We start from the raw sequence: 27800 nt of genomic DNA on the forward strand, positions 1-27800 counted from the left end.
GCTGAACAAAGGCATCATGACTACACACAGGTAAGCATGGAGACAGGGTCTACGGCGAACAGCTGAACAAGGAGGCAGGTGTAGCTCATCTCTGGAGGAGCAGCCTCTTGCGGGGAGCAGTCTTTAGGCTGTAAGCATCCGGGGAGGGAGAGGTTTATGGATCTTTCCTGAGCTTGTCCCATGGTGGGTCTTTGTAATAGCCAGTAGTAAATCACCGTACGATCAGGGGCTCCTGGCTCACTTTTGGTGAGTTGGGGGCTCCTATCTTTCACCAACACCACCGGTCCCACGCCCATCAGTTAGCTCCTTTCATGGCCCCTCAGCTGCACCCGCCTGTGTCCGCTGCTTTGCCGAGTAAGTTATGATTACTTTGTGCTATAAAACCGAACAGCAATCCTCACAGCTGTTTTGATTCTACTTAATGAAATGGTGGTGACATCTGAATGTCACAGTAGCAGAGGGGCGGACGGGTTGTTGTGGCTGCTGAGAGGGGAAGGATCAGTATTATTCCCTCGTCTAATATCTCATATGACAACCCTGCAGTTAGCGGTGCTCTCAGTACATAGCTGATGCTAGGCTGTCTTCCCAGAGAGAGACTTCAGGCATGTCAATGGCCCTTTGGCTGATACAACGGGACAGCCAGGGTAGAGATGACGTCTACAGTGTTGTGAAGACGGAGAGAAATGTTTTATTGGAATAAAGCACAGCTAACAATCACCACCATTCAAGGACACTGTGCTGACTGCAGGGAGCCAATGGTGTGTGTGTCAGTTCATCAGAAACCGACGGAAAAATCTTTGGTTTCTCCTTTCTTTACCGCACACAAAGGGGAGAGAGTGATTCTGGGAAGATATCAGACAGCAAACATGGAGGCAAGAAGCCAGCCTGGTCCTCAATCAATTATGCGAGAGTATTACCAAATCAATGAATTCACAGTGTGAGTGCTTGCGGCAGATGGACGAACACTTGTCGGCTATCTGGAGCCGCGAGAATCAGATTTATTTTCAGAGCTTCTTTGTCTCATTTCTCCTGCCTGGTGCTGGAAGGCAAAGCATGCAGCTGTGATTTTTCAAATGCAAGAGATCTCCAACTATTTTATAGCCTGTGAGATTGGGCTTCTCAAGCTAGACTCTGTAGGACTTCTGGCTGTTTGCGCCTCCGAACAAGGACAAAAGGTCCCTTTCCTCTCTCCCTCTTCCACTCTCTCACTCTGGAAATCTTAACAACAGAAGAATGGGATTGGGTTGAATGGCCTCTCAGACTTGGTCAGAGGTCTGGAATCTTCTCTCTTAGACACAGCCTATGTTGGGCTATCTATCAGCCAGCTTTCTATTACTATACCAAAACACCAGAGAGAACCAACTTATACACAGAGAAGGGAGTATTTTAGATCACAGTTTCAGAGGTTCCAGTGCACAAGTGACTGGTGTTGTGGCTTTGAGTCAATGGTGAGACAGCACATTCCTGTGAGAGCACATTAGAGGACACATTAGTCTAATGGATGGGAACAAAGGGAAGTAAAGAATTGGCTAGGGCTCCCTTGGAGGTACACCCTCCATGGCCCAAAGATGTTTCCCTAGGCCGTGGCTCTTAACGCTCCCATTATTACCCAGTAGCACCAAGCTGGAAACCAACCTTCTCACAAATAGACCTTTGGGGGACAGTTGTGATCCGCCACAGCAAATGAGCTCTTTACCATATGGTAGTGATACTTTGGTCCCTGGCTAATGCTATCAGCCCTTCCTGCCACCAAGGGCTCTAGAATTCTTAGCTGAAAGAAAAGGTGAGATGAAGCCTCTACTTTGGCTCCTGTGGCGACATCATTTGCAGCTGGGATTGGAAACCTCAGAATCATCTTCAAGATGCTTCCTGTGGGAGGAGTGATGATTCCCTGTTGTGGGTATTGGACAAAGCAGTTTTTTTATGGTCTTAGTGTCAGACAGGAAGCCAACAAGCAGGCTGTTGGAATTCCCAGCTTCCTGTTATCCTGGGTGACTCAGACACTTGATGAGCAACTCCTGAGCTCTTCAGGAGAGAGTGAGTTGCACATGTCCTGCGGAGGTAGCCACTGGTTGAGGCTGAAGTGGTGTGCCCAGCGTGTTCACTGATCCTTTGGTCATCCATAGGGTCAATCAACTGACTTTGATGAGGGATGTCCCTCGTAGGCTGTGAATATATGCTGCTTTTATTGGCTGGTGAATAAAGCTGTTTTGGCCAATGGCCAGGCAGAATAGATCCAGGTGGGCCTTCTAAACAAAGAAGATGTAGTCAAGGAGATACCATGTAGCCCCTGAAGGAGTAACAAGCAAGAACATTATCGGCAAGCCACTGCCACGTGGTGATACACAGATTAGTAAAAATGGGTTAACTTATATATTGAGCTAGGCAGTAAGAACCCTGATCCATCGGCCAAACAATTATAATTAATACTAAGCCTCAGAATAATTATTTATAAGCTGCTGAGGGGACTGGAGTGTGGGAGAGAAACCAGCCCAGTGGGACAGGCCTGCAAGTGTTGACTGGTCAGAAGCCTTCATCTGTACTCTGCCAGTGACCCATTAAATCAGATGCTCTTGGCAATTCTATTATCCACCCAAGGTGAGTCTCTGTGTCAGGTAATGCGGATAAGATGGTACATAGACCTTCATCCCTGTCTTCATGGTCTAGGGTGTGACAAATGCCATGACGGAAGTAAACTCAGAGAGAAGCGATTCCCACCCTAGACATAGCAGGAGACAGAGACCTCACTGGGACTGGCTGGAAGAGCTGACTGCGAAGCAGCAGGGTTTATGAGTTATAGCTTCACAGGATGGAGAGGGTAACCTGTGCCAAGTCCAGAAGAGTCTGCCAGGAGCAGCAACAGCCTGTGTATACATTGCAGGTCAGAGAAAGGTGAGCTGGGCCTGGCAATCTATGATGGATGTGGTGGGCCACACTGTGAAGGTCAGCCCGTGTCTGTAGGAAAGCCCTCTGAGGGCCTTGCCCAGATCACACTGCAGTTTCAACCCTGCAGCTGAAGAGGGCAGGGTGGCGGGAGGGTGGGGGGATCTGAAAAGTCCCAGAATAAACTAGCCAGCTGAAAGCAAGATTTCCTACTTTTTCTAGTTAGTGCTGAGACCTGGATCTTGTGCAGGAAAAGACAGCAATGTTTTCTTGAGAAAAAAAAGTCTTAAAATTCACATTGGGTTGTCTTAGGCAAGCAGGTTCTAGAAATGGAATGACTAGATTTGGAATGGAAAAACTGAGATACCTATCCATCTATCTGTGCTTCTTATTTGCCTGTTTGCTTGTTTTTTGAGTGATGGTGTGCTGTAAGTTCCACAGCACAGAGTGGAGAAGATGCTTTGGAAGGGTCACTACAGCCCTGCCTCTGGGGTCAGAGGGCTCTGAAGTGAAATCTCCCCTGCGCCCTGAGTGGCAACCTTCATCAGTTATCACCAGTTCATGTCGCCTTTCTACGCATCAGATTCTTCATCTGATGAATAGGATGGCAACAACATGTCACAGTCAGGGGACACCACAGAATAGGGATGAACACGGGTACACATGCAAACATCTGGGAGCAGGGCCCAACGCATCAGGAGCCTTGGAAATGGCAGGCGGAGTCAAAGGGCAGAAGGCTAAAACCAAATGACTCAGCAGAGACTTGACGTCCCTAAGTGGCCCTGATTCCTTTGATTTGTTTCTATTCTGGCGTGATGTGGCAAGGTTTGATGATTCGTTTTGTAGCAGCTAGGTCAGGGCTGTGTGGGCTGAGTGACTTCCATAGCCTCCAAACCTCTGTGCAGAACCTGGGAGACTTGGGTTTCTATTCCAGGTCGCTGAGCCAAACCTGACTTGCAAAATGACCGGCCTCTGCTGGGGCGAGAGAGGCAGGAGAGAATTTGGCTCCCTTGTTTATGGTATCTACAGCAACCCATCAGCCACGGAGCTGAAGGATGCGTTCTGCGCTCCCCTTTCCCCTTTAATGTGCCATTAAATCAAATACTCTATTAGCAGAATTAGTTCATTCAGTGTCTGCAACGAAACATCCCGTGAATTGTGTGATGTCTCTCGCAAATGGCCCTGCACTCTGGGGTCTACTTCAGCAGTTTATATTCTGTGGAGGAGGGCCGAGCTGCCCAAGGATCCCACTGCCTTCCTCTAAGTGAAATATTATGGCTTCCACAAAGGATAATTATTTGGATCATTTTGCCATGTGTAAACCTGGTGAATTCCAAACACTGTGGATCAGGCTCTGGCCCAAAGCCTGCTGTCCTCACACCTGCAGCCCGGGACGTGCCTTGGCCACCGAGTCCTAGCCTCCTTGGCTTCTCTGCTCTCGGCATTAGGTCCAGTTCAGAGACCGGGACCAAAAAGATATGCTGGTTTTGAGAGATAAGATGTGGAGAAATTTCCTCCCTTAGTTTAGGGCAGGGCTGTAGGTGGAGACTCAGTGATTTCCATTCTCACTCACAGTCACTGAAGTCACGGGAAAGCAGGCGATAACAACCTGCTGTGCCCCTGTCACAGTAATCTCACGTTCTGAGAATTAGCAGGGACCTCAAGTGTGTAAAGTCACATTCAGCCGTGTGGAGACCAGCGTGACTAGCTGACTGCCGGGGCTCTGGCTGCTGCTGGGGCACAGCGCTGGCCACCTTCCCTGCGTGCCCAGGTACGTTTAACCGGGCGGGTTTAGTTCATTATGTTCCCTTCTCCTAGAGTCAGTGTATTGCGCAGCTTTCATACCGGGTGAATCTGAAATGGATGCACTGGCAAATATTTAACCTTTTCGGTGGAGAGGAGCATGGTTTCCCGTGCTTGCCAATTTCTGTGGTGTAAATGCTGCCGCTGTCATTGACTTCAGGCTATCAGTGTACTGGTGCTGAATGAAAGTTGGAAAGAAATGCTTGTTAACATTAACAATAGTTCCTTGAATGTGGCCCTAAGAGAAGCTCTTAACAGTAAAAATCCAATCAAATGATTGGAATGCTTTGAGTTCTAGATAATCAATACTTTAAAAAGACGTTTGCAACATCCTTCAAATGTAGCAATCAGACCTCACAGGCTAACCGAATCCAGGCCTTGCATACCGCTGGGATTTTACGAGTATAACATGCACTTTCTCCATTGTAAGCAAGTGCAGTCCATTAACGGACATGGGTCTGCATCAAGGTTCCATATGGGTCTTAGGGACCCTAGTGCCCTCTGTTGTGAATCTTCATCTCCTCCTAGGCATCTCAGAGTCATTCACTTCTAGCCAAAGGAGGCGATTTTAATTTACCAGGCTTGGCTATGCTCCAAAGGCTGAGGTTCTGTCCCAGGGCCAAACCTAACTGCAAGGGAAGGTAGGAAAGTTTAACTTACCTGTGTACCCATGAAAGAAAGGAAAGAAAGGAAATGAGGTGTGGGGGCATCTCGTCTGTCTCTGCTGCAGCACATCTGAGACTGATTTCTTCACAGCTGATGTCAGGAAGTATACAGTTGACTTGTCTTTCCTTATTAAATAGGAAGGTATATGTGATATAAACAGTGAAATTTATTGTTATCAGTTATTAAGTATAATTACACCCATAGCAATAATCAGTTGAAATGTTATTTGCTATTGTCCAGATATAAAAACAATGCCTGCTGGGACAGGCTGCTATGCTCCATCTAGTTTTTCTAAGCTTAATGACCCATTCATCCTTCTATCTATGCAGCCACACATCCAATAAACCTATGCTCTAATTCTGTCTTAGCTTTCAGGTATATGGAGACGTTTAGGGAGTGTTATTGTCCAGTGAGGAAGGCAGAGTCAGAGAGGTCAAGATCAAGGCACATACAAGGTCAAGGAGAGAACAGCTGAACATTTAGAGAGTTAAAGAACTTCCTGAGGGGCAGGCATGCAATATGGCTCTAGATCAGTGGTTCTCAACTTGAGGGTTGAGACCCTCTTGGACATCAAATTATCCTTTCACAGGAATCACACGTCATATTTCCTGCATATCAGATATTTTCATTGCTATTCATAACAGTTGCAAAATTACAATATGAAGTCGCCACAAACATAATTTTATGGTTGGGGGTCACAACTACATGGGGACCTGTATTAAAGGGCTGAAGCATCAGGAGGGTTGAGAACCACAACTGTAGGTGGAGGGGTGAATTGAACTTTCTAGGTACAGAAAAGGCAGACATTCTAGGAGCTCAGCGTGTGTAAAGTTCAGAGACTCATTCCAAGAACGCCAAAGACAGGCTGGAAAAATCTGTGCTTCTATCCATTCTTTTGTTTTTAAAATTCCTTTAAAGCTTTTGTCATTCTACGTGGAAATTCATCATCCCACTCCTGATCACCATTATGTAAAGGGAAGCCTTTTCTTTTCACTTCCTTTTATATCTACCTGTGTCAATTTACATGTCCCCGCCCTCAGGGGCGGATAGCTTTGTGGGGTTCACTCCTACACTGGACGCAAGGGTTTTTGTCAAACTGTGAAGGACTTTCCCTATAATGCAGAGGGGTTTGTAGAGCCTCATGGGCTCTTGTTTCTCAGAGTGGGGGCATGTAGCTTGCCAGGAGGTACAGAAACACAAACAAAACCTCCTCCATTTCCTCCCTTGATGGTAAGCAATTAGAAATGATTTTTGGGAAGTTCTAGAGAAGAAAGATCTTCCCATCTCAATGGATCCATGGTTTGTTCCAGAAGCAGTCCTGTCAGCAATGTAATATGACACTCACGTCAGTCTGGGTCAAGTCACAGCTATGTCTCTCAGCCTCGGACGTAGGCATCTGCTCAAAGCGAGGGAAAGGGCATCTCCCTGGAGGAGATCCAGACACGGGGCTGGGGAAATGGCTGCCAGGTGGCTCCAGCCACCACTGACCACTACAGATAGGGAGCCGCAGATGGGCAGCTATTCCAAGAGTCTTCATTTGCACTTGGGAGTGAACCAGGTGTGAAAGAGGCCATTTTATTTTGGTTTTAAGCGTTTGAATTAGAGGGAGGACCAACAAAATGAAGAGGGCTGCTTCTACTAGATAGGGCCAGGTGGGAAGCTAAGGGTGGCCAGCTCTCCTCACCTGCAGTCTGATATGTGAACGAACATGCTCCCCTCCCCCACCCCACTTCCTCTCAGGCTCTTTGCCCCCGGTGGCGTCAGTGGTTTTACTGTGGTTGCTGTGACCGTGCCAAGTCATGAACCCACAGATCTGAGCCAGGAAGGCTTTACCTCATAGCAGATAAGCCAGGCTGACAACGTAAACACCCTATACCTCACATCTGGCCTGACAAATGGTCTGGAACCACAAAGCTTGGAGCAGGCCCTGCTGTGGTGTTCCTGGGAAGTGGCCTGTAGCAGAGCCGTCACTGTCCACAGACCCTGAGCCCCTGGGATAGGCATGATTTACACAGGCCCTGTATGGTGGGCATCATAGGGAGAGCCAGACTCAGAAGTCACACCTACAATGGTAAAATGCCAACTCTACATGCGGCGCTGTGGGTCTGGGGCGAGTGGGTTTAAGCCCTCAAACCTTAGCTCTCTCGCTGTAGACGATAATGTCAAAAGACGGCATGGGGCGTGGCGTGAAGCAGGTCAGGAAAGCCTGTCTGCTCCACAGGGAGAGGGCGAACCCCAAACTGTTTGACACAGTGCTGCCTCACAGGCTCAGGCTCCTCCCACATAGCATCCCCTGGAGTCCCCTTCTGGGGTGAGTCTTCATCTTCACAATATTCTCACCTTAGTGATGAGGAGAGGCGGAGGCAAAGCTATTGCCTTGGGGTTTGTAGGTGGTGAGCAGAGATCTGGGATGTGAATCTACACAGCTTGGGCCTGAGAAAGCAGAGGGAAACGCTTCTTCACAGTGGCAGCAGCAGCTGGTGAATTCTGGGAAGCAGCAGCTGACATTCTTGCCCAGCACTCCTTCAGGCCATCAACAACCACCCCTCAAATCTAGTCATGAATTGCTGCCAGGGTTGAGCAGTCCCAGGCTGAGTAGTGCCTGGGAGGAGTATAAACCGTTCACAGCATCCATTAAAGACATACAGGCACTGTCCAGGTTTAGAGCCATCATGTTTCAGGATAAAAGTGCTACTATGCATGCCTCCAAACCATGAAGCAAATAGAATAGCTCCGTCAGAAAGGCCCTGTTAAGAATGGCATTGTAAAAATGTCCGATAGCAAAACCATCCTAGTGCTAAATCCCCCTGTAACGGACCTTCCTCTCATCTCAAGTCAGACACCATCCTGAAAACCCTGAGAGGTACTGAAGACTCAGCAGGGAGAATGCTGGCGATTTCTCCTCAGAGGGGCATTGCATTTGCTGTGAGAAGTCCTTTGTGCATTGGGAGCTGGGTAAGGAGGTTTTAGAGAAAGCCATCACTAGGAATACCAGGTTTGACCATGCCCTGGTGTCCAGTAACCTCCTCCCTGAGCCTCAGAGGCAAAGTCAAGGGGGCAGCAAGTCTGTGCCATCAAGGACCAGCCTGGCAGTTTCTTGCAGTTGCAGTGATAAATTGCTACATGTGCTGGACTAAAAATTGTAATAACAATAACAATTAACATTTATGTAACATGTACAGTGGCTCCAGAAAAATATTCTTTTAAGGTCACAAGGTTCCGTTATCACTACATAGTCACAGTACCAGTCAACATTTATTGAATAATTGCTATGGTTAGTCTAGCCACATTATCGCATTAATCTTCAAGACATCACCTCCCCGCTTCCAGGAAGGAACTTCTTATTGTTCCCATTGCTCAGATATTGAAGCAGGTTTACACTGCAAATTCAGGTGTTTCACACATGGGGCTGGAGTTCTAACCCTGCTGCTGCTGCTGCTGCTGCTGCTGCTGTTTCTCGGAGAAGCCCAGGGCTGTGGTCATTCTTCCATTTCTTAAGCTCCTAGAAGGTCAATGAGTGTTGTCCTCTCACTCTTACACAGCCTGTGTGTGTGTGTGTGTGTGTGTGTGTGTGTGTGTGTGCGCGCGTGCCCGTGTGTGCCCACTGTGGACCAAGCATCTTCGCACTCAGAGTTTTGCTCTATGCTTGGAGTTTGCAAGTGTCCCCAACATTGTTATGAGATCCCTGCAGACCTCCGTTTCCCTCTGAGGAACTCATCTGAGTCTTGAGCTCCCGTAAGAAGCCTCGCTTTCTGTGAGCAAGGCAAATGGGAGAAGTGGGCGTTCGTGCCCTGGGGAGGGAGGCTCGCAGTCTAAGGACTGATGTGACATCAATCATGCATGAGAGGCCCAAGACACTTCTTTGATTGGCCATTCTAGCCAGACTAGAATGGACCGGTGTTGCTGTACACAAGACAGGAGGGCCTAGGCAGGGCTTTCTCCTGACTCTATGGATGTGTGTATTGTGCATGTGTGTCACTGGTTCTGTCAAGACAAGACTTCGCTATAGTCTTGGATAATTGTCACTTACCACTCACATCTAGATTCCCCTTCCCACCTTCTAGTGCCTTGGGTCAAACTGAGAGCCTCGTGAAAGCTATCTCCCCAGGTCTATGTTGAAAACAAAACAGGACTCGGGGAATGGTTCCACAAGTAAAGTATTTCAGTGCAAATGTTAGGACTGGAGTTTGCGTTCTCAGTACCTAGGTAAATGCTGGATGGGTGTGGTGGCCCACCTGTACTGCCAGAACGTGGGAGGTGGAGGTGGGATCTGCAGGGGCAAGCTGACTTGGTAGATGGACCAGCCCAGTGAGAGGCACCGCCTCAATATGCAAAGTGGAAACTGGTTGAAAGAGACACCTGGCAAAATCTGCTCCACACAAATGAGCACACCTGTGCACGCACACCCAGACACACCTTTGTCCCTCACACGAGAACACACATACACACGTGCAAACAACAACCCACAAAGACCCCCTGCTTCGATTAACAGTCAGAAATAGTATACTTATTGTGTACAAGCTATTTTAAAATCTGTGTACTTTCTGAAGGGACTACATTTAGCTAATTAGCAGGCGCATTACTTCACATATCTATATTTTTTGTCATGACTTAAAATGTTAAAATCTACTCTCAGCAGATTTCAAGAATAGATTGTTATTAACCATAGTTACCGTGGAGATCAATAGTTCTCAGGACCCTGCTCCTCCCGTTTGAAATTATGAATCCCTGGACTAAAACCTCCCCAGTGCTGCCACCAGGCCCCAGCCTCAAGTACAGGCCATTATGCACTCTATTCCTACGAGGTCAACCTTTTAGATCCCATGTGAGTGATGTCATGTGGCACTTGTCCCTGCACCTGACATTTCTTTCACAACCAGGCTCACCACGATGTGTCTTCCACTTTGCAGCAAATGGCAGGGGTTCCTCTTCTGTGGAGGCTAAAGAGCATTCATCTTTTTCCATCCATCCGGGCAGTTCAGGGAGGAAGAGACCACAAAGGCTAGGCAGCACAGGAGGGGTAAACTCTGCGTTGTTCATATCTCGCTAACCCGTGTGAGAAGACGGGCATGTTGCAGATGAGTATCAGAGTTGAGACTTTGGCATCCCTCCATGTGTCCAGCTGGCTGTTTCTGAAGGTGTGTGGGGAGGTGGACATCATCAGAAACTCAGAGAACAGCAGACACGGGACGTTGACTGCTTTAATGGAATCTTTTAAGATTAGAGGCTCGGCTTTCGTTTTCCTACATTTTCTATGATTTTCAGATTTGCCTCGAGAAATCTGTGAAGCTTTTGTGCAATAAAAGGAGATGGTCTGCCACACCCTGCTGTATCCTGAATCTTTCTAAGATGCCTCTGTGTAATTGTATACCCACATAGAACACACACAGAGACAGAGAGACTGTTTAGTTGCAATGGGGCTATTGATTTTTCTTCAGAATACTGCCAGGACTTAAGAACCAGAACTTTCTGTTTCTATATATTTTTAAACCTCATTTATAAGTTTAAAAAAATAACACACACTTACAAGTTTATTGCAAAAGATCAAACAACCATGCATCATGAAATAGACCTATAATCTCAGCTATTTGGGAGTCTGATCCCAAGTTTAAGGGCAACCTAGGTTACAGGGGCAACTTATAGAGACCTTGTCTTAAAATAATAATAAAATCTGCAAAAAAATTTAAAAAGTAAGGAATGTCACTTACTGGTTGGGTTCAATACCCAGTAGGAAAAAAGAATAATAAAATAAAATTTTTTTACAATATAGAAATTGACAGAGAAAATATAAAAAGCCAATTCCTCTTCATACAATCCATCCTTCAAATGTACTCCCAGTCAGTCATCTCTCAGAGATACAGTAGTTTGATGTTTATTCTTGTAGCCCCGTGGTCTTTTTTCTAATACGTATAAGCTGTTTTTAAGATATTTAGTCCTTTTTAGAGTGTTTGCTTTTAAAGTGTTCAACGATTATCAACTGCTTATATGGCACCCCCACACATGTGGAACTTAGTCCTGTGTTTACATGCAGACAATAAATGTCCTGTATAAAGCCCATTCAAAGTCATTGCAAGTTGAGAAGACAGCACAACCTTAAAACGTTTGGTAAAGGAAAAAACTCGCCACCAGGGTCTAGACAAAGGGTTATGCTCAGATCCCAAACAGAGGAGCAGCTTTCAGCCCAATGCTTGGTCTCATCTACCCATCACCCCATTCCTTACACCCTAGCACCCCAATCACAGCCTCCTCTTGCTCTTGAGCCCCAGTCTCCCAAAGCCAAGGCCACCCGATTGCACCCCTGTGTCACCAGAGCACACCACTTCTCCTGATACTGCAAGCCCCCCCCCCCCCGCCTTTCTCCTGGTTGTCACCTCAGGGCTAAATTGCTACCTGGTACAGAGTACACGCCTCTGGAGCCTTGAGATCCTTGCCGACTGCAACATATTCAAAATCCTCTCTTCAACCCAATCTGCTCTCTGCTCAACAGTCAGGATTTCCACAATCCCACTCTGAGCCAGCCAGTGAGGGAGCAGTGGGGTGTGTGTGAGCTGCTGGAGCCAAGGGGAGGCCGGATCAAGAGGCCTTCAGAATTTCCAGCCCTGCAGAGCACTGTGGACAGCTACACATCTAGTACCAGGAATCACTCAGCACTTACTGTGTGGTTAGCATCATGCCAGTTGCCCATGTTTTATGTCTGTTCCCTCCTTTAACTCTCATAACAGTGCTGCAAAGGAGTAGCAGTGCCATCCCATTGTACAGATGCGGATGTTGACTGATTCTTGGGGAAGGTACGCTTACTGTAGGATCAAAGGTCCAAGGCTACCAAGGTGAAATAAGCAGAACTGGAACGCAGAACCCCAGAGTCCGTTGCAAGCTGCTTGTCCTGGACTTGTATTAGATTGAGTTAAACAATTCCACATCTGCCCTCTGCTCCAACAGTCACCCCCATGTGCCCATATGTAACATAAAACACCAGTGATTCCTCCCCAGGGTGATGCACCGGAATCACTGTAGGACAGACTCCTGCATCCTGACTCCAGACTGGAGTCTCTGCAGACAGACATTCTGCCAGGTGCTCCTCAGCAACCCCTGAGGCAGCCTTTGTTAGCAGGCAGTGGGGTCCAGGCCCGCGGCAGTCGGGGCCCTCCTATCTGGACAGTATCACCTGGTTCCTCCAATTGCTCTTAATCCTCTTGTTTTGGTAGAATTCTGGCAGAAGACTGACAGCAGAGAGAGAGTGTGTGTGTTTTTGCAGGAAACCTAAGTATTTTGACAGCACAAAGAATGGTACGTCTGGAGGTTTGGGGTCTGGCTAAAGCCGGCGAACCATCCTAAACAAATGGATTGACCGTTTCCTGGCCATCACTTAACTTCTGCTCCCGGACTGACATCCGGAGTTTAACTCCTGACAGCTGGGCCACAGGCAACCCTTTTTAATTTATAGTGCACCAAGACAAGTTCCTCCCCCTCCCCACCACCCCCACTTTCCTGGCTCCTTTAAAGTGACAGTCACTTGAAACAATAAAATCTTATATGGTTCCCTATGTGAAACTTATCAGGTGTTCCACAACCCTAGAAAAACGCGTGTCTGTTCAAATACCATGAGACAGAAATATTTCTAAATTCTCTTTCCTTTGGGTACTAAAGCTACAAGACCATTAAAAAGCATTGATATAATCATTGAGGAACCCTTAAATTAAAAAAATTTTTTCTAGATTGCACTAGGTTTGATACACTGGGGCAAGAGTGAAATTCTCCACTTTAAACAAAAAATGATGTTTTCTCAGTAAGAATAGAGTTCAGGGGTGGTAAATAAAGCTAATTTCAGTTTATTAATAATATCTGAAATGAAATGTCATAACTCCTCCCTTCCAACCTTGTACCTAGACAACTGAAATATTTATTTCTCTTTCAGAGAAAACACGAGTGGCTGTTACCTTTAAGCAACGCACACGTTTAATTAACGAAGGCAAGGGAAATGATTGTGGCTGCATTTAAATCAAGCATGTAGAACTTAAGAGATCTGACCTTAAAAATGAAGAAAATATTATTGTAATTACTCCATTTGCTAAAAACAAATGATGTGGCATTTGAGTTTAAGACTTCCATCAAAAGCATCACGCGTCTTTAATCAGTTTGCACCTTTCCGTTTTAATGGAGCGGTGCTTGAGTCCCTGCCTTTACAATTATTGAGGCTGATAACGTCATGCCTTTGAAATGACTTGAAAAGATTAGCATTCATGGATTATTTATTAGCTCCCTGTGAGTGTATTTCCAAGAGTGGAAATAGCGTACTACTACACCAGTCTAAGTCAAAAGTTCAACTCTTGTTGTTAACAGCACAACTGTCGTTACAACCGTGACTCTGAAGTTGCGGGACATTATGACACGCTCTTTTCTCCACGAGGGTTTCTAGTGGCTGTCTTTGTTCCTCACAAGTTCAGGGGGAGTCCTGATTTCAGCCCTGGTGGCTGCTGTACAGCCCTGGGAACACCTGGGCCTGCAGGAAATCAAGCTGCTTGGACAGACTGTGGATCTCAGCCTGCCACAGCTCTCGCTGATAGGGACTGCCTGTCTCAGGTTCAGTGGAGAACTCGGTGACATGGTGACACTTGCAGCTTAACCTAAACGCTTCCTGCCTAGATAACAAAAATGTCACGTGTGTGTCCCAGACATCAAGCACAGAGCTGTGGGTCTGTGGCAGCACTGCAGGCGTGTGGTCGTCTATCTGAAGCCCTTCGTCGCCTGCCTGGCTGTGACTCTCTCCTCTTTTGGAGTGGGACAACAGTCCAAACAGACCTCCCAGCTGGAAGTAAGGGACTGCAGCTTTGCAGGGAGGGCCCAGGGCTGGCAGCCCCTGAAGATCTCAGCAGAACAAGAGGAATAAGTAACTGTGGTGCAGGGCTTGGAGGAAAGCTGTGCCTTGGCCTGGATTCTGACGAAGCAGAGGCTGAGAGCGAGCAGGAGCGACCATCAGTCTAATTCTGGGACTTGTCTCCTGAACTCCTGATTCTTTGTGGTCATTTGATTTATGCACACTTCCACGTAGAGAGAGAGAGTGTGTGTGTGTGTGTGTGTGATTGTGTGTGTCTGTGTGTGTGTGTGCTTAACCTGAAGGCATAATAAACTAAAATACATGCTTTACTTTTAGAAAATCTGTTACACTAAAATTTACAACGTGTACAAGTAACGGCTGGTTACTTGCTCCATAAAGCTTATTCTGCAGAATCCTGGAAAATTCCACTAGAACTGTGTATATAATGCCCAAACTACAATTTGATGTGTGAGAAGTTTATTTACCAAAAGACAGCTCTAAAACACAAAATGGGGCTGACTTGTAGCTTTTCCCCTGGAGAACAGATGGTAACACATACAGGACCCCTTTTTCAATATATGTGACTTGGGGGCCAAGTAAAAGTAAGAGACGAAAATTTGTTCTTACTGATGTGAAAATGGATTTCATGTTACATAAAATATGGAGCCAAGATGGGTGTTAGCATTTCAAACACACATTATTTTCCTTGCTAGGTTCTCTCAAAGCTCAAGGAATGAATGTGGGGTAAAGACAAGGCAGGCTTTGAGGATATGGTTTGCTGTTTTGGATAAAAACCAAAATTCACCTCGGCTGACTTGGGTTTGTTTGCTGAGAGTTCATTGGTACGTCATTCGTTCATCTCCTAATTATTCGTCTGTTCATCATTCATTTCTTAGCTGTCCATCCAGCCCTCGGTGTGAGGTAGACACTGTCAGGGTTTCACACATGCCCCAAGCCCCAAAGATCTCATTGTAAGAACAGAATGAGAAACAAGTCCACCTAGCTGTGATACAGGGAAACTTCCGAAAGACAGATGAGCGCGCATGAGAGGCTCTGCTCTGTTTGAGCAAATGGGCAGAGTTTGGACAGTGAGGGAGGCCAGCGGTGGTAGGAAGATCCTGTGGCCACTTTGGTGTAGGAGGGGCAGTGGTCCCTCCCATGGAGCCATTTGTGTCCTTGAGCACACATCAGTTAGTGTGAGTGTGTACCGACTGGATAAGCAACTGACTCAACATGCCTAGAGTTGATACCAGCTCTCTCTGTGTTACTATGAAAAAGTAACCTCTGGACAGAATTCCAATATATGCCATTTTAGAAAAAAAGCACAAATGGAGATATTCAAGAAAAAAATATGTAAGAAAATATCAACCACAATTCCACTCGCCGTAAAGATTGTACAGAATGTTCCTACTAGACATTTTATTTATTTTCCCAATATTTTAAAAATTCTAACTATATATTACACATATATCTTTTAAATAACATTTCAAAATATCTTTTACATTTATATATACATTTTCATGCTCTTCTTCTACCAAATGGATTCTGGGGACTGAACTGAGGTTGTCAGGTTTGGTGGCAAGCACCCTTTCCGCTGAGTCTTCTCAGTGGCTCCTTTAATGAGTTTTTACCATTCATTCCACAGCTGTCTTTTCATGCCAATAGGTAAATGCTTGTTTCATAGATTTGACTGTTCTATGTTGTTTTTAATCGATGTATCTTCTAATGTAGAACATTTCAGTGAACATAACTTTGTGTAGATCATTGTGCATGTATCCAATTATTTATGAAAGTGATTTCTTAGATATACCATTGCAAGGTTAAGGAGTCTCAGTTTAGTTCTACATGCTTGAAATATACTTTAAAAATATCTTTCAAGTTTAACTAAATGCATTTTTAGCTTAGTTAAAGGTTTCTATACATTTTGCTATAATGCTAACTGAGAAATTTTTTATCAACTTATATTCCCATTAATGGACTTGAAAGTGTGGATATTAGATACTGTTTCTCTTTTAAAAAGTTTTGACAATTGGAGAGTCTTGGATAACAGGAACATACCTAAACATAATAAAAGCTATATACAGCAAACCAACAGCCAACATCAAACTGAATGTAGAGAAACTCAAGGCAATTCCTCTAAAATCAGGAACAAGACAAAGCTGTCCTCTTTCCCCATGACTCTTCAATATTGTACTCGAAGTTCTAGCTAGAGCAATAAGACAACAAAAAGAGATTAAGGGGATACAAATTGGAAAGGAAGAGGTAAAACTTTCACTATTTGTAGATGATATGATAGTTTACATTAGTAACCAAAAAACTCTACCAGGGAACTCTTACAGCTGATAAACACCTTCAGCAAAGTGGCAGGATACAAGATCAACTCAAGAAAATCAGTAGCCCTACTATATACAGATGATAAGAGGGCTGAGAAAGAAATCAGAGAAACATCACCCTTTACAATTGCCACACACAACAAAAAATACCTTGGGGGTAACGCTAACTAAACAAGTGAAAAACCTTTATCACAAGAACTTTGAGTCTTTACAGAAAGAAATTAAAGAAGACACCAGAAAATAGAAAGATCTCTGATGCTCTTGGATAGGTGGGATCATTGTAGTAAAAGTGGCAATCCTGCCAAAAGCAATCTACAGACTCAATGAAATCCCCATCAAAATTCCAGCACAATTCTTCACAGACCTTGAAAGAACAATTCTCAAGCTAATATGGAAAAACAAAAACCCAGGATAGCCAAGACAACCCTGCTCAACAAAGCAACATCTGGAGGCATCACCATTCCTGACTTCAAGCTCTATTATAGAGCTATAGTCCTGAAAACAGCTTGGTATTGGCACAAAAATAGACAGGTAGACCAATGGAATTGAATTGAACACTCTGATATTAATCCACAAATCTATGAACAGCCTATTTTCAACAAAGAAGCTAAAATTATACAATGGAAAAAAGATAGCATCTTCAACAAATGATGCTAGCATAACTGGATATCGCCATGCACAAAACTTAAGTCAAATGGATCAAAGACCTCAACATAAATCCAGCCACACTGAACCTGTTAGAAGAGAAAGTGGGAGGTACTTTTGAACAAATTGGTACAGGAGACCACTTCCTGAACATAATACTAGTAGCACAAACACTGAGATCGACAATTAATAAATGGGACCTCCTGAAACTGAGTAGCTTCTGTAAGGCAAAGGACACAGTCAGCAAGACAAATGTCAGCCCACAGAATGGGAAAAGATATTCACTAACCCCACATCTGACAGAGGGCTAATCTCCAAAATTTACAAAGAACTCAAGAAACAACTCTCCAAAACACCAAAGGACCCAATTAAAAAGTGGGGGACTGAACTAAATAGAGAATTCTCAATAGAGGAGTCTAAAATGGCTGAGAGACACTTAAGAAAGTGCTCAATATCCTTAGCCACTCGGGAAATGCACATCAAAACAACCCTGAGATATCATCTTATTCCTGTCAGAATGGCTAAAATTAAAAAAAAATACCAATGACAGCTTATGCTAGAGAGGATATGGACAAAGGGGAACACTCGTCCATTGCTGGTGGGAGTGCAAACTTGTACAGCCACTTTGGAAATCAGTATGTAGATCCCTCAGGAAAATGGGAATCAGTCTACCACAAGACCCAGCAATTCCACTCTTAGGCATATACCCAAAAGATGCCCATTCATACAAAAAGGATGCCTGTTCCACTATGTTCATAGCAGCATTATTTGTAATAGCTAGATCCTGGAAGCAACCTAGATGCCCCTCAACTGAAGAGTGGATAGAGAAAATGTGTACATTTACACAATGGAGTACTACTCAGCAGAAAAAGAGAATGGAATCTTGAAATTTGCAGGCAAATGGAAGGCACTAGAAGAAACCATCCTGAGTGAGATAACCCAGTCATAGAAAGACAAACATGGTATGTACTCACTCATATATGGATTGTAGACATGGATCAGGGGAGTGTCAGCCTACCATCCCAGTGCCAGCAAGTCTGGGAAACGGGGAGTTTCCTAAGAGATACGCATTATACCCCAGAGAAGTGCAATGAGGCAAGATCTCCTGAGTAGATTGGAAACATTGGGGCAGGGGAAAGGGAGCCAGGAAAAATAGAGGGGGATAAGAGGAGGGGAGAAGAAGACATGGGGAGCAGGAAGGTTGAGTTGGGGTAAAAATAGTGGAGAGCAGGATAAGAGATACCATAATAGTTGGAGTCGTTATAGCTTTGAGGAGAGAGATGACATTAGTGAGATTTCCAGAGATGTACAAGGATAACACCAACTGGCAAACTAAGCAATAGCAGAGAGACTACATTAATAGCCCCTACCTGATGATAAGGTTGGTGACTACCTTATATGCCATTCTAGAACCTTCATCTAGTGACTGATGGAAGCAGAGACAGATACTCACAGCTAAACACTGAACTGCACTCCTGGAACCCAGTGGCAGAGATGGAGAAGTGATGAGCAAATAGGTCAAGACCATGATGGTGAAACCCACAAAGACAGCTGACCATATAAGGGGGAGCTCTTGAACCCCTGACTGATGGCTGAGAGGCCAACAGGGGACTGATCCAGACCCCCTAAATGTAGTGTCAGTGGGGAGGCCTCAGAAATCTCTGGGGCCTTGGGTAGTAGATCAGTGTTTACCATGGTGTATGAATGATCTTTGGGAGCCCATTCCACATGGAGGGATGGTCTCTCAGCCTGGACACATGGGGAAGGGCCTAGGTCCTGCCCTGGATGAAATGACAGACTTTGAAGATCCCCCCAAGGAGGGTCTCACCCTCCCTGGGGAATGATGTGGGGATAGGGCCAGGGGCTTGGTGGGGGGGACTGGTGGAGGGACAAGGGAGGAGGGGTGGGAGAGGGAGCTGGGATTGACATGTGAAGCATGCATGTTTCTAATTTAAATAAAAACATATATAAAAAAGCTTGTAGGTAGAGTCTTACACTCATATTTCCCTTGCATTGCATTTGATCATCTCTTACACACTAGTCACATGTGTATGTGTGTGTGTGTGTGTGTGTGTGTGAGAGAGAGAGAGAGAGAGAGAGAGAGAGAGAGACTGAGAGATACAGAAAGAAATATTTGCCAATTCACAGACTTTGTCATAATTGACACAGAGTGTTTAGATTTTCTCTGGTTTGACGGAGACTTTTGTATAGAACACCCACACTCTGTCTAGTATTTAACGGTATTGCGGTGTCTTTTCAATAGTCTTTTATCTTTTACTTCCCTCATTCAGATTCCTCAAAGAAGATAGAAGGCAGACTTTTTTGGGGGGAGGGTACTGCTACATAAACTAAGGAGGGAGATGGTGTGGTGATCTTGGCCCTTTGGCCGACCCCTCCTAGCACTGGTGTGTATATTTCAGATCCTTTCTGGTTTTAGCATGAAGGCTGCAGTGTGTGTGCATTTTTCCTGCTGTGCGTTTTGCCTCCTTGGTCACCATTATTGTGTCCTCAGTAGCAAATATTGACTGATAACCTTCAGCACAGCTTGGCCACGTCCCCTCAGAGCATGACACTAAAAGTTGAAGAATAGACATACTTCCAAAGGTTTGGGGTGTGCTGCCCAGCTCAGCCGTTGCTGCCTCCTGGGAGATAACTTAGAAATGTGGCCACACCCTGAGGATCTGCAGGACCTTGTCACTTAAGCTGAGTGTCTGCTCAGGGAAAACTGGAGTAGGGTTCTGAAGTGAGAGAAAGACCTTAGGAAAAATCCATGGAGAGGATTTTCAGGGCTGGGAATGGGGTCAGGTGGGTGTCCAGTGACCTGATCTGAGGACCTTGGGTTACTGGGACCTGGGAAACCATACTGATGTGATCCAACACGGGGTGGCTGCCTTGCTTTTAGACAGGCAGGAGTGATACCCCCATTCAGTTGGCAAAGTAAAGGAGGTGGAGCCATTACTCAGTTTTTGAGGTGGTGCTGGGATGGCAGCATCAGTGGAGGCTGAGCACCCACATGCCCCTCTCAGACACGCTCACTAGTCACCCACTTCTACCAGGCATGTCCCATCTTCTAAAGCTCCCACAGCCTCTTAAAAGAAGTGCCACCAATTCGGTGACAAATACTCAAGCCATATCCTGTAGAGGACACTTAAGATTCAGAGCATAACACCAATGGGACTATTTGAACTATGCAATTCAGTAGTGCAGAGTATCATTCACATGGCTGTTTAGCAAATCTCCACGACTATTTTATCTTGCAAAAACTTTATACTCCTCAAACAGCTGCCCATGCTCCCTCTTTTTGGTCCTGGACAGGTGCCATTTACCTTTGATTTCTATGATTTTGCCTGCCCAAAGTACTCAATGTGCATAAAGTTGCACCATGTCTGGTTTATTTCACTTCGAATGGTATCTTCTAGTTTGCAGAATGTCGCAGCATATATTGGAATTTTCCCTTTTTGAGGCTGAATGATATTCCTTGGTGTGTATACAGCACACTCTATCTGTTCTTCCATCAAGGGGTGCTTCCCTCTCTCAATGACCATGAATTTTTCGGTAATGAACATAGCTGTGCAGGTGCCATTATGAGGTACACTTTTCTTCTCTTGGATGTCTGACTGGTGGTGACATTCCTGGGTCACAGGTTAATTCTATTACCTTGCACCTCTATGGAAATTTGAGTCACACACTCCTATCTGCTGTGCAATGCCGAGGAGCTCCGAGCTAATCTCCAAGGATAACCAAGCTAATATTTCCGTTTCAGAGCCAGAGTTACATGTAAACATGAGGCTCTCTGAGCAAGAGTTAAGGCCCAAAGGCCCAAAGATCAGGGCAGGACCCTGAAGTCACATCCCAGGAAATATTAACCACTCACCCTAAATCCTTCAGTGACATCTCTTAAAATACTGCAGTCCCTCTGAACCCAGTGCCTCTCAGTTTATGTGCACAGGGAGCTTGGCCGTATGTCTCTGTCTCTGCTTTCCCCTTCAGTGACCACAAACACACAGAGAAATTTGAGTTTCGACTGTCGCATTCTTCTAGCCACTAAGACAACAACAGATTAAATAGGATGAACTGAGTGGCCATACTTCTTGTAAAGTTATCCCCAGAGATGAATGTGCCATGTGGTTCTGAGGCTTTGGTGGTGTCTGCAGTGTAACTAAGGTTGACAGACTGCCTGCATGTGGGTGGCTGTCCCTTTCCAGCTGTGACCAGCTGAATTATATCACCTGTCCCATTTGATGTATTAGGATATGCCCAAGCTCAAGATGCATGTTGCTGCAATAGGGAAATTAATGTCCGCCACTGGAGGCAATTAATAATGATTAGGAGCAAAACAGCAGGGTTAAATCTGTGCATTTAGCAGAGTGTTCACACTCTTTTATGTTGTACTTCAGCCTACTTGCTCAAAGAGAGAGGAAAAGCCTTTTGGGGGAGTTGGGACCTTCTTATCTTAATTAGCATGTAAACTTAGATGAAACATCAAAGTCTCTTTAATAAGATGGCTTATTTATTGCTCACTTAATTCTTGCTTCCTGAGGTCAGAGAGCACAACACACAAAAAGTAGTATACTGTAGAGATAAATGTTGAGATTAAGTTGAGTAGAGAGTAAAGTCTTTGGACTCGGGAGTTGCATTTGATATATGAACTGGGGGCAGAAATTTTCACCCTCTTTATTTTGCCGTTTATAAAAAACAGTCAATTGACCAAGCAAAGATTTTCAGCTATCTGACTGGTGCAATTCTAGGCAATCTGCACATAAGATACTTGGCTATCTCTAATCTCTACCAGGTGACTAGAATCTTATCAAATGTGAATAATTGAAACATACCCTAAATGAGAAATGTTCTCCAAATGCAAACATGGTGGTAATTGGTAGATTATAAGTCTATGAGATGATAGGGCCTGAGATATTGATGTTTGCAAACACACTCATTTCTGTCGGACATTTGTGCCACCAGATATTAGTGGCACACCACACAACACAAATATTGGTCCATCAGATATTTTATTAGGAAATTTCGTAAAGCAGATGAAAGCATAGTTGGCCACAAGTTGGACTTTATAGTCAAGTGAAGATTATATACTTAACCCCATAATGCAAGTCTCATTAATGAAAACCTGTGGGATAAAAGTCTTGGGAAACCATCTGAGCTGTATTTTATTAAGACAGAATCTGGAATGGGAGGCTGAAATAATCCCTTTGCTGTGACCCTCCAATGGCTGTGGCACACTGGAACTCCATCGTCAATCCAAGGTTAACCTGGAGGATGTTCTGCCCCTCAGTTCCCATTCATCGTGTCCTCAGGGGGCTTCAGGCTTCACCATCTCAAAAGAAATTCAATTAAAAGTGAAAACTTCAAGCAAGAACTCACTTGGCTTACTTAATGCAGACATCCAGATGTCTGGATGTAACTGAAGTAGAGGGTTGAACTTTTCTGTTTTGTTTTGTTTTTAGAGACAGGGTTCCTCTGTGGCTTTGGAGGCTGTTCTGGAACTAGCTCTGTAGACCAGGCTGGTCTCTAACTCACAGAGTTCCACCTGCTTCTGCCTCCTGAGTGCTGGGATTAAAGGCGTGCACTACCACCGCCTGGCTGAGAGTTGAACTTTTAACAACACCAAGGCATGCTCGCACCACCACCTCATGGAGACCTAGCGCTATATCACTGGGATAGCCACACAACAGCTTAGCTTCAATAGTTCATTCAGTTGTTCATTGGGTCATCATCACTTACCATCTGCCTTGACATTTCAGCATGGCCAAGCAAAGCTCAGTGTCAGAGACAGGCCATTGGGCTGCAGCACTTCTGTTATTGTTAGGCGCCTTAGGGTTTCTATGGCTGCGATAAACACCATGCCCTAAGGCAGCCTGGGGGAAGAAAGGGTTAATTAACTCTTCTTATGCCTCTACACCACTGTTCATCATCAAAGGAAGTCAGGGCAGAAACTCAAGAAGAGAAAGGTCTTTTTGTAAGATAGAAAGTCAAGACAGCATGGGGTGCCTGGAGAATTATGTTAGGACTGTGGGAACAAGTGCCCGGCGATCTGATGACCTCATCCTAGGCTCCACCCTGCAAAGGCCCCATTACCTCATTTTGCTACACTGAAGACACAGCTTCTAGCACTTACAACCTTGAGGGAGAACCCACATCCAAACATAGCAGGAGAAAGAGAAAGACGAATAAACAGGGTGGGAAGGAAGAAAGGAAGGAAGGAAGGAAGGAAGGAAGGAAGGAAGGAAGGAAGGAAGCGTTTTCCTCATTTATGCTCTGGTGCTACATGCAGGTGAGAGCAGATCACACGAAATAAATAGCAAATAAAATAAAAAGTAAACCAAACTCAGAAACAAATAAGAAACGGGGTATAGTCACTCCCCAAGTGCATTTTATTCAATACTGTTACTTTAATTTATCATAATGAGATATGAAAGGCCCCAAATCCTCATGATCTACTTGACAGGTACAGAACACAATGAACTTCTAAAATACTGGGAGCCCAGCCAAGTTATGCTGCATACTAGCAAGCAACACATGCTTGCGGCATACATGTCCACGTATGAGGATGTTCACAGGAGCACATACCCGGAAACAACACAGACGCCCAGAACAGTGGACTGGTGGCAAGTTGTGATGCTTGTTCTGAGGAGGAGGGAACAGCAGGGAAAATGAACGTCATCAGCCAGGGATAACAATGAGTCTCATGAGGGTGGCCCAAAAGACCATGAGAGCAGCACGTGTAGACACGCAGACAACTTTAGATAAAGTCCCGGGACATCAGGGACGGTGTGGGGTGCTGACCACCAAGGATACGGTGGAGTGGTGGAGAATGGGGTGTGATCCTGGATCAGCCCTCAGGCAGCTTGGAACTGCTAGTAATATGTTTTTTTTTTTAAAGATTTACTTTAATTTTATTTGTGTGTGGGGGGTATTTTGCCTGCTTGTTAGAGCACCATGTGCATGCAGTGCTCAAAGGGTCCAGAAGAGGGCATTAGATCTCCCTGGACCTGGAGTTACACATTGCTTTGCACTGACGGATGGGTGCTGGGAACAGAACCCTGGTCTTCTGCAAGAGTAGTCTGTGTTCCTAACCACTGAACCATCTGTTAATAATATTTTTTGGAGCAGGTAGCAGGGCACATAGGTGTCCATTCTATTGTTATTCTTCAATCCATACATTTTATGAGCATGGAGATGGTCAGTGTTGGTATTCAGGCATCTGTACTGGCCGGTCCCTGGGGTTCTGACAGGATCGCTCTCAGCTGCAGCCACTAAGAGCACCACCTGTGCACATTCACTATGCTCCCTTTTAAAAGCGCCCTGCCCACCTCCCATCCTCCTCTCTCCCTCCCTCTCTCCCTCTCCTGATGCTCCTGTCTGCAGAGGCCGGTCTCCCTGCTCCCCTTCCCCGTTTTATGATACCTTTCCCTAATTAAAAAAAACCCTCTGCTTGAACTCTGTCAAATGGCGTCTTTCTCTAGCTCACTGCTTTTCTTAAATTACAACAGTCTGCACTTAGAAAAGGGACTGCTGTGGATCTTCTCTGCTTTTGGGAAGCGTGGCCACGGCAGTCACCCACTTTCCCGAGGGAACTGCTTCGTGTGGAAACAACTGGAAAGGGAATGAAAGGAAGCACCTGGGCCAGTTCTTGTTCTCTGTGTCTCGGGTCCGTGAGCTGTGTTTGTTTTCATAGCTCTTAACTGACCCAGAGATGCCTCAGCCCAAAACAACTTTAAGTTGAAATCTGTGCTGGTAAGGCCTCTCCAGAGACCCTCTCCATGTTTGTGGCTACTTCCCTTCCCTTCAGGTGGCCCTCAGTGTGTCCTTGGCATCTCTCCCTCTCCTTAAAATGACACCAGTCCTATTGGCTTATCGTCTTACCCTTATTGTCAACCTTAATTACCTTTTTAAAGGCCCTTGGAGTTAGCGCTAGGGCTTCAACATAGGAATATTTTGGGAACATGATTCATTTATGGTTTGAATGTGGACTGTCTCACCTACATTCACCCGTGTGTTTGAACACCACCAGCATTTTGGAAGGCTGTGGAAACTTATGGTAGGAGGTAAAATTGGTGGAGGAGGATCATTGCTTCTGGTCTTGAATCTCTGCTTCTGTTACCATGTAACTAACCTTTTGGTAAATCCCTGTGGCTGTGAACAGAGGCATCCCAGCTACCATGATGAGACTGTGTCCTCTTAACACACAAGCCTGAACCAAGCTGTCCTCCCCTGGGCTGCTTCGTCAGGTGTTTTGAATCCGTGCAATGCCCGTATGAATGGCTACCGCTCAAGTCGTCGTTTTGATGGGCACTTACAACGTGCCAGGCAAGGACGTCACAGCCGGAGGCTGATTTCCCCCTCTGCTCTGGAGTGCCCACTGTAATCATTCTCATCTCTCAGATGAAGAGATTGGCCACATGACTAAGATGTGGTAGAACAAGGATTGGACCCAATGCTATTTGTCATGTACTGTGCTGCCTAAGAGTACAGAAATTACAACTGCCACTCTTGGAGATGTGATTTGGGTGAAGCAAAATAGCATTAGAAATAATACCCAGTGCTAAGGACTGTGGTTATAGCCCTCATGTGGGGGACAGGACCTCTAATCAGTAGAAAAACTACATTATATCAGATTTTATTAAATGTGGTTACCGGCTTTGACTGGCCCAGATGTGAGTCTGCAGCTAGGGAAGGTCACACGGAGCTGGGGCTCCGTGCACTGCTGTATTTCTTGATAATTACCCCAGGAAAGCTAGGATCTCAAGACCAAAAGCAGAATTTCTTTACAGTCCTCACACCAGCTTAAATCAAAGGTAGCTATAACTGTCCTCGGGGTTCCAAACTGACCTCTTATTAACATGATGTATACTTTTGGTTATTTTCTATTGCTCCTGGCAGAGGTCTGGGCCTGTGAACTCCCGAGTTCACCAGGCTTCTCGATCACTTGTGTGAGATGGTCTGAGAGGAGGAGGCGGCGCTTCTGCATCCCAGTTAATGCCCTTCTGCGCTCTCCTTGCTATCCTCCATGGCATCATTGTGTCTGCGGGTGTGTGGCCTGACTCTTCCCACTCTCCCAAGCTTAGCCTGAGAAAGTGTGTGGTAGGGAGAGAGGCTGTGTGGCTCAGGCGCTGCCTGGTGACAGAGAAGGCCGTCATGTATTGAGACCTACTTGACACAAGACGAGTTTATGGCTTGAGATACTCTGAAATGGCAGCTCAGCCAATAGCACGTTTTTCTTTCTTTTCTTTTTCTTATTTTTTCCCTTTTTAAATTTAAATTAGAAACAAGCCTGCTTCATATGTCAATCCCAGCTCCCTCTCCCTCCCCTCCTCCTCCGCCCCCCACCATCCCACCAATCCTCTACCCCGTTCCTCCTCTGCTCCCCAGGGAGGGTGAGGCCCTCTATGGGGGATCTCCAAAGTCTGTCATATCATCTGGGGCAGGGCCTAAGCCCTCCCCCATGTGTCTAGGGTGAGAGAGCATCCCTCCAGGTGGAATGGGCTCCCAAAATCCATTTGTACGCCAGGGATAAATACTGATCTACTACCAGAGTCCCCACCGATTGCCAAGGCCTCCTCACTGACACCAACGTTCAGGGGGTCTGGATCAGTCCCATGCTGGCCTCTCAGCCATCAGTCTGGGATCCATGAGCTCCCCCTTGTTCAGGTCAGCTGTCTCTGTGGGTTTCACCAGCCTGGTCTTGACCCCTTTTCTTTTTCTTAACTTGGAGTCGGGGGTTGATGTGGGGCTTCTTGCATGCTAAGCATGTGCTCCATCACTGAGCCACACTTGAATCTCTGTGAAAGAAAAGAGTTAGAGACCCAGACAAGTGGTTCTCACTGACAAGGTCACACAGTTGGGAAGGGTCAGAGAGGGAACTGAGTCCAGTCAGTTAAACCCTTGACCCTCCCCAATATTCTGCCTAGTTTTTATATCAGCTTGACATAGGCTTCAGTCATTTTGGAAGAGGGACCCTCATTTAAGAAAATGCCTCCACCAGAAGGCCTGTGGTGCATTTTCTTTTTTTTTTTTGTTATTTAAATCAGAAACAAGCTTGCTTTACATGTCAATCCTAGCTCCCTCTCCCTCCCCTCCTTCCCCCCAACTCCCCAACTCCCTACCCAATTCCCACTCTGCTCCCCTGGGAAGGTGGTGCCCTCCATGGGGGATCTCCATAGTTTGTCATTTCATCCAGAGCAGGGCCTAGGCTCTCCCCCATGTGTCCAGGCTGAGAGAGCATCCCTTGATGTGGAATGGGCTCCCAAAGTCCATTCGCATGCTAGGGATAAATACTGATCTACTACCTGAGCCCCATAGATTGCCCAGGCCTCCTTACTGAAACCCAAATTTAGGGGGTCTGGATAAGTCCCATGCTGACCTCTCAGCCATCAGTCTGGGGTCCATGAGCTCCCCCTTGTTCAGGTCAGCTGTTTCTGTGGGTTTCACCCACCTGGTCTTGACCCCTTTGCTCATCACTCCTCCCTCTCTGCAACTGGGTTCCAGGAGATCAGTTCAGGGTTAAGCTGTGGGTGTCTGCCTCTGCTTCCATCAGCTACTGGATGAAGGCTCTAGGATGGCATATAAGGTAGTCATCAATCTCATTATGGGGGGAGGGCATTTAAGTAGAGTCTCCACTATTGCTTAGATTGTCAGTTGGC

At 45.7% G+C, this 27800-nt stretch overlaps 1 long non-coding RNA gene across 2 annotated transcripts in view; it reads left to right on the forward strand.

The window, feature by feature from the left end:
• Nucleotides 1-4355: 4355 nt before the first annotated feature.
• The window catches only part of LOC121137008, a 45182-nt gene continuing 21737 nt past the window's right edge, over nucleotides 4356-27800 (forward strand). For both annotated transcript variants that reach the window (XR_005874218.1, XR_005874219.1), the window contains exon 1: nucleotides 4356-4654. This is a non-coding gene — a long non-coding RNA (uncharacterized LOC121137008). The remainder of the gene's footprint in view (nucleotides 4655-27800) is intronic.

This window comes from Mesocricetus auratus, unplaced genomic scaffold, assembly GCF_017639785.1.
Source record: "Mesocricetus auratus isolate SY011 unplaced genomic scaffold, BCM_Maur_2.0 Super-Scaffold_100676, whole genome shotgun sequence".
Lineage (NCBI taxonomy): Eukaryota > Metazoa > Chordata > Mammalia > Rodentia > Cricetidae > Mesocricetus > Mesocricetus auratus.